Here is a 7500-nt window from a genome sequence, read left to right as displayed (position 1 = left end):
TTTGTGGTACAGCCATTCTCATTAAAATAAATGCATTCTTTTTTCTGCAGTCAATAAAGTCTAACCACAAATTGTGGTTCTGCAAGAAACAAAGTTAGAGGCAAAAGATGAAGACTTGTATCAGGAATATTGGAATGGACGGGGAACTTGTAGCTGTGCCAACGTGGCTAAAAGAAGCATTTTGACAGTGATACACAGATCACCAGAGAGGACAAAAGACAATAAGATAATCAGTAGGAAGGGCAGATGGGTATTAGTTTGATTAAAATTAAAAAGAAGACGTGTCAGCCTGGCCAAGTTTTGTGGGCCCAACAAGAATAATGTCAGCCCCTCCAAGATTTTCTGAGTCTTTATTTAGGATACAAAGGGACTCAATTATCCTATTGGGAAGATATTTCATTGTGTCATTAGGTCCTAATAATGACAGATGACTGAAATATCATGAAAGGCTAACTGAAGTAAGAAAAGCATTGCAATAAATGAATAAAGACTTCAGTTTGACAGATAGCTGGAAAACATTCCATCCTAGAGACAAAGATTACACATACATAGGTCTGAATGCTGGGATAGCACATTGGCTGGATTATTTCTTTATTAGCAATGCTAACCATAAGAATATATTTTTAGTAGAACATAAAATAACAAAGTAAATTGTCAGACTATAATGTAGTATTTGTAGGACTGGAAAATATAGAATATTATCACAATATAATTATAATAATATTTTGTTTGCTGGTTTGAGAAATCTGTTTGGCCTGGTGATTTCTGTTCTATGAGGGGATAGGCACGTAAATTACCCTGGCTTGATATTTCATAATTTTTTTTCATGAGTTATTTTGCTTCTTGAGTCATACTTAAATACAAAGAGCACGGCTTTGTCTTCTCTTCTAAGTCTCATGGTCTGCAACAACTACAAGCAATGTTTGTGACACCCTTCTGGTGATTTTTTTTGCCTAAAGTCAGATTTGTTGGTGTGCTTTTTAAACGTGTGATTTCTGACTTTCACTCCTACTGTAAACTGAGTTTTCAAAGGTTCCTACCATTCTAATCTCATCTGTTTACTTTTGCACTGAATGATCAAAATTAGTAATGCCCTCCACTTAGACTCTTAAATCCTGAGTTTAAGATTGGGATTAGATTAAGGTTGTATTCATTACACAGCTAGAATCCAAATAAGATAAACTATAATTTTCTTTAGTTCTCCAAAGCAGTGCTTACACACAAGAGGAGCATGGAACCAAGTACTTTTGGCACTGTTCACGGCCATAAGTACCCCCCTTGGTAGCAGCCCTAATTATCCCCTTGGTGCCACTCCCAATGGAGCCCATTACATTGATTCTAGAAGCCATGGACATGCATTTTTCTTCAGCCTCTGCAGCCAGTTTAGTAGAACTGAGCATCCTGTGGCAATGCTGAAATTGTCTCATGTTTAATGACAGCCATCTAATTCTCAAACAATCTGATGCAGTATGTGAGAAATGTACTTCTCCACTGTCTTTGGAGGCAATGCTATCACATAAAATGATGACAATTTCCAAACAGGTTGTTATAAACTACGACACTACACAATACCATACCTGGCACACACACACACACACACACACACACACACACACACACACACACACACACACACACACTACAGAACAAACAGACTCATATATACTGAGGCCATTAAAAGTAAACTACTCAAACCTCAAAGGCCTCTCAGATGCAGACATCATGATTAATACCATCAGCAACCTCAAAAAAACAGTTCATCAGCAACGCCCACCATGGCACAACATCCACCATGACACAATCAGCCCAATGTTTTAGTCTATAAGGCAGACAGCCTCACTATCTAATATCTTGATCGCAGAACACTCCATTGTGAAGCACAATGATGTCCCTCTCAACAGGCTGAGCAAGGAGAGAGTTACAGTCAGTTTCCTATCAGGGTCTAGGATCCACCAGATCACACAAGCTCTCTGTTCACTGAAATCAAGTACCAGTATAACTCAGTAATACTCCACATGGGTGTAAAATTACACAAGGTGTATCATCCTGTACTATATGAAGAGAGACATGAGGGAGCTCTTGGACTATTTGTCCTAGACCAGTATGCATCTAGCATTGAGAAGCATTCGAACTTTTTCAAGGATGATGATACAAACAAAATATAATTGACTTTAATAATTGTCTTACATTTTGGTATGAATTCAAGGGGGTGCAACATTTGTCATCCTAGGAAAAAATGGTTGATAATCCACACTACTCTGGCAGGGATAATCTGCACCTTTCTGCTTATGGCTTTTGAATATTGGCTAACACCTTGATCGCCCCCATATTGCCTTTTTTTAGGCATTGCCAATGTAATAGACCATTGAACATAACTAAATCAGCTCAGGATAATCTAACGGTGATACTGCTCTATACAAGGAGTCAGAACAAAAAGCTCCATTCCCTGCAAGTTCTCCTGACCATGGAGAACAGATATGACTGTGCAGTTACTGAGACATGGTTTAACGCCAGAGAAGCACCCTGACAGTGCAGGGCTAGAATGACTTTTACACTTTTAGGTCAGCTACTGCACAGAATGGGTCAAAAGGTGGTGGTGTGTCAGTTTATAAAAAAAATAAACACACGTAAAGGTTGGCCAAGGAATATGACATTTCTACTTCTTCATGACCAATTCACCATATGTAAAACCCAACACCTCTTTGCATACTGTAATTTCCCTCTATGATCCAGAAAGCTCACAACACTTACTTAAATGAAATGGAGTCACTCCCCATTCAACCCAACACCATAGTCCTCGGTTACTTCAACTACCCCACTATAAACTGGGAATCATATATGACCCCCCAAATTTTCAGACCCAAAGATTCTTAGAGTTTGTCAGCATGAGCACCCTGGATCAGCTAGTACAAACACCCACTAGAGGTTCAAACATCCTTTACGTGGCCCTCAACAATATGGAGGAATGTTGCACCCCACCCCCATGTGTGTAACATCCTCACTGGTCAGGTCAGACCATAAAGTTTCACCTTCAAAATAAAAATAAAGCCTGTGACATCCCAGCTAACCCTGGAATTTTTAGGAATTATTCTAAGGCAAACTTTACACTTTTAAAAGACATATTGGCAAAATTTAAAGCCCTGCCCCAAACCCAAGGAACAGTGCTGCCTATGTGGAGTTGTTCATAAAAAATACTTTAAAATCATGTATACAATTTTACATAAAGGCAGCAGTACCTCTGCTTAGTAAGCAAAGGACAACCTCCAAAAAAAACAAGCCATCCTGCTAGAATTCCAACATTAATAGGTTGTATAACAGCAGTAGGAAAATCATGCCAAAAGTAGGAAGTACAATGCCCAGCAAGGTATGAACTTCCTCATCAAACTAAACAAGCAGCTCAGAGGGCTACTTAAGTTTACCAAAGCTAAGTTTGAAGTAGAAGTAGCCTCTCAGGTTAATGACATTTATAAGGCATTCTTCAACTATGGCCACAACCTCAAAGGCAATGCACAACAATGTGCTGAACTAATTGTAAACAAAGCCAATTATACTGACCCAGGGGAAATAGCAAATCTACTGGCTGATAAAATCAGCTTCAATTTTACCCCACTGTCACCCCCAGACACCACTCAGAAATACTGCCAACCATTACTTTAGCAATTATCACTAGGGAGCAGGTCCTTAAAGAACTCTCCATGACTAAAATGCTGTATTGGTGGAACCTAATAATATCCTATGATGCATCCTTAATAATGTGAAATATGATCTACTAGGCCCATTAGAGTCTACTTAACCACAGCCTCGAAACAGGCTTCCTGCCAAATGGATGGAGGACTGGTACAGCTATCCCTCTACACAAGGGCAAGTCTTCCACATGCACAAGAGACTATCAATCCAGAAGCCTCACTAGTTTCATATGTAAAGCCAGGGAAAGAATAATCATGGATTTCATAAATGACCTCATAGAAAACCTTCAGACACTAGATCCAACTAAGTTTGGTTTAGCCAAGGGAAGGTTGTGACTAGTCAACATGGTTGACTTCTTTAAGAGGTTCACTAAAGCAATGGAAGCGGGCAAAATGGTGCATACTGCCAACTTTCAAATGGCCAAGGTATTCAATACAATACCTCTATCAGGCATTGAAGACAAGCTCACTAAATTATATGTAAAACCTACATTACCCACTGGATAGCCAGCTGGCTCACTGACATTTCCCAGGAAGTTAGGATAGGGGAACCCCATCCATAATGAGGTCAATCACTAGTGGAGTCCCTCAGGGCTCTGGGCTGGGTCTGACCCTTTGTGGCATCTACTTCTTGGAAGTCAAGCCCAATATCAAGAGCCGCTGACTGACCAAGTTTGCAGATGATTGCAGACTAGAAGCAGTCAAAGAATCCCCACAACACGCTACTATGTTTCAAGAAGTGCTAACAGACAAACGACGGATACCAGAGCCATAGATTAAATTTCAATGTCAATAAATTCATACTAGGCCCTTAGGGAAATTGTCTACCCCAGGGAACTACTTCATTGATAACACATCCCTATGAGTAGACCCAGTGGTTAGGGATTTGGGGATGTATGTGTTTATAGTAGTATTTTATGTTGCCCACTTTATAAGCAAGAGTATGGCAGCTATAGGTCCAGAGAGGTCAGAGTTCTGCTATATTCAGCCTGCATCACCCCCATTATTGAGTTTAATGCCCCTTTATGTACCTAACCAGGCACATGCAACCACTGGAACATCCAAAGGTGTTCCTCACAAAAAAAAAAAAAAAACATGGCATTAACAACATGTTCTATGCAGACCACCTCAATGCCCTATCCCTATATCCCTATACTCTACTTCCTATAAACTGTTGAGAGCCATTCTCTGCCTAGCATACAAGGCATCCAAGCATCATATTCTGATGGACCTCTTACATATCTGCAAAACAAATAGCATCAGAACTATCCATTCCAGGCACTTAAAACTTGCTTGCAACATAAACAGAACATGTTGGAAGGACAGGTACATCTCTTAGAAAATACCTGTTAACATGAAAAGGTTCCCATTCAGGGGAAATAGAGTTATTACCTCACCATATTCAAGCATAACCTTGAGCAGTGAATAGCAGATCGGAAATTCACTCCCATTCTGTCACCTATATCTAATGGACAGAGGCAGCCTGTAATTGTTCGACTACCCATACTCCAACTTACATATACCCCTTAAAACAGCACCTAGGATACCATAAGTTGTTGGATACATTTGGGGTGCATGACTAGGCTTATAAAGGCCCCTGTAGTCATTAGTCTAGTATACACCTATGAACCTATGAATAATATACCACCATAGAGATTTCATACATAAATAATTAGGAATAAAAGAAACCGTAAGTCAAATGTTAAAAGAACACTGGTGTGCACGAATATATATATATATATATATATATATATATATATATATATATATATATATATATATATAACTGATTACACTGAAAGCTGAGAAGAACGACAATGAGATAACCAACACCGGAAGATCGACAACAGAGAAGACCGACAGTTGAGAATCCCGATGCTGAGAACACTGACATGTTAAGGTAAGTGTGCGATATGGATGGACGTTAGGGTCAGGGTGTGGGTAAGGTAAGTGTGTGATAGTGATGGACGTTAGGGTAGGGTGCGGGTGAGGTAAGTGTGCGATAGTGACAGACTTAAGGGTTAGGGGCGGATTAAGTGAGTTAGGGTTAGGGTGCGAGTAAGGTAAGTGTGCGAGAGTGACGGACCTTAGGGTTAGGGTTTGGGTTAAGGTTAGTGCATATATAGTTGTGTATGTAAGGTTTAGTGTAGGTTTGTAAGGTTTTTGGTGTGCTTGTGTTGTGTGTGTTTTTCGGGAAAGTTATTTGTTTTGTTGATTGTCGGGATTGTGGTTTGTCGGGCATGTGAATTTTCATGTTTTTGAACTTTCGGTTTTGTTGTGTCGGTTATTTTGTTGTCTGTGTTTTGGCATGTCGTTGTTATCAGGTAGACTATATATATATATATATATATATATATATATATATATATATATATATATATATATATATACACACTATTTATATATATATATATATATATATATATATATATATATATATATATATATGTTCACTATATAAATTTGAAATACTAAAATCACGAATTTCAGTATTTTGAAATTATAATACCGAGAACTTGGAATCCCAAAGCAGCAGAAGTGGGAAATTCAAAGTCTCGAAGTACAGAGACTTTGAATTAGCGCTTCTGTTGTTTTGGAGAGTTAATGGTGTTTGTGTATGTGTGTGTGTTATTTGGGATGTAAGTGGGTTAGTGTGTGCGTGTGTGAGGGAGTGTAAAATGTGTGTGTGTGGACTTGCACTTGTGTGGCTGGTTGTGCGATCTTAGAGTTAGAATATATAAGAAAGGGGGTGTGGAGGGCACAGCCCCCCATATGGGGGGGTGCAAGGGGGCTTGCCCCCTGCATATGCATAGTTTACGTTAGTGTGTGTGGTTGTGGGGGGATGTTATGTGTTTGTGTAGTGTAGGTGCGTGTTTGAATTTCGTGTTTTTTTTATTTTCGGGATTCCGGGTTCTAGGTATTATAATTTCTAAATACTGAAATTCGTGATTTTAGTATTTTGAAATTATATAGTGAATCTATATATATATATAGCAAGCAAAAAAGACCACAGTGAAGAACTTCTCAAAAGCAAACTTCACACTTCTTAAGACTGGAGTGGTATCCTTCAAGGCCCCCGAGCCAGTGGAAACCACAACCCACGCTGCTGAAACCCTTACAAATGCCTTCTACGAGCACCTCCAGGAATGTATGGATCAAGCAATCCCTAATAAAATCAAGACCCTTTCCACCAAAGGCAGGCGCCCGGTCTGGTGGACTCCAGCCATAAACAAACTCTACAACAAGAGAAGAAAGCTACTACATGACAGAGCAAAATCCCTAAATGGGAAGGCATCTCTGATCAATACTAGCAAAAAACAACAATCACTCATAAAATCATCCAAGGCCAACTTTGAGAGAAAAATCGCTAATGACACAAAAGACAATCATAAAGCCTTCTTTAGCTATGTTAGAAACCTGGGTGGAAACTCCCAGATATGCTCAGAATTAGTCCAAAATGATAAAAAAAATCACTGAACCCACAGACATTGCCAACATACTGGCAGACAGGTTCAGTGCAAATTTCTCCCTCCCCCCCCAAAAGGAGAAATATCTATCCCACCAGAGTCTAGCCTCCCAAACATCTCAGATGCCCAGGTGAGAGCTGCTCTCTCTAAAGCAAAAAAACAGCATCAATGGGACGGACGGTGTCCCCGGCTGTGTGCTACATGAACTCAATAAGGAACTAAACCCACACATAAGGCTGCTGTTTAATCTTAGCCTTACTACAGGATACGTACCCAAAGAATGGCGTATGGCAACTGTGGTCCCACTCCACAAAGGCGGTGTTTCTACGGACCCTGGAAATTACCGC

Source organism: Protopterus annectens, chromosome 5.part0, assembly GCF_019279795.1.
Source record: "Protopterus annectens isolate FY-2018-M chromosome 5.part0, PAN1.0, whole genome shotgun sequence".
NCBI lineage: Eukaryota > Metazoa > Chordata > Ceratodontiformes > Protopteridae > Protopterus > Protopterus annectens.
The sequence above is the reverse complement of the archived record's forward strand: the minus strand, read 5'-3'. Positions refer to the sequence as shown.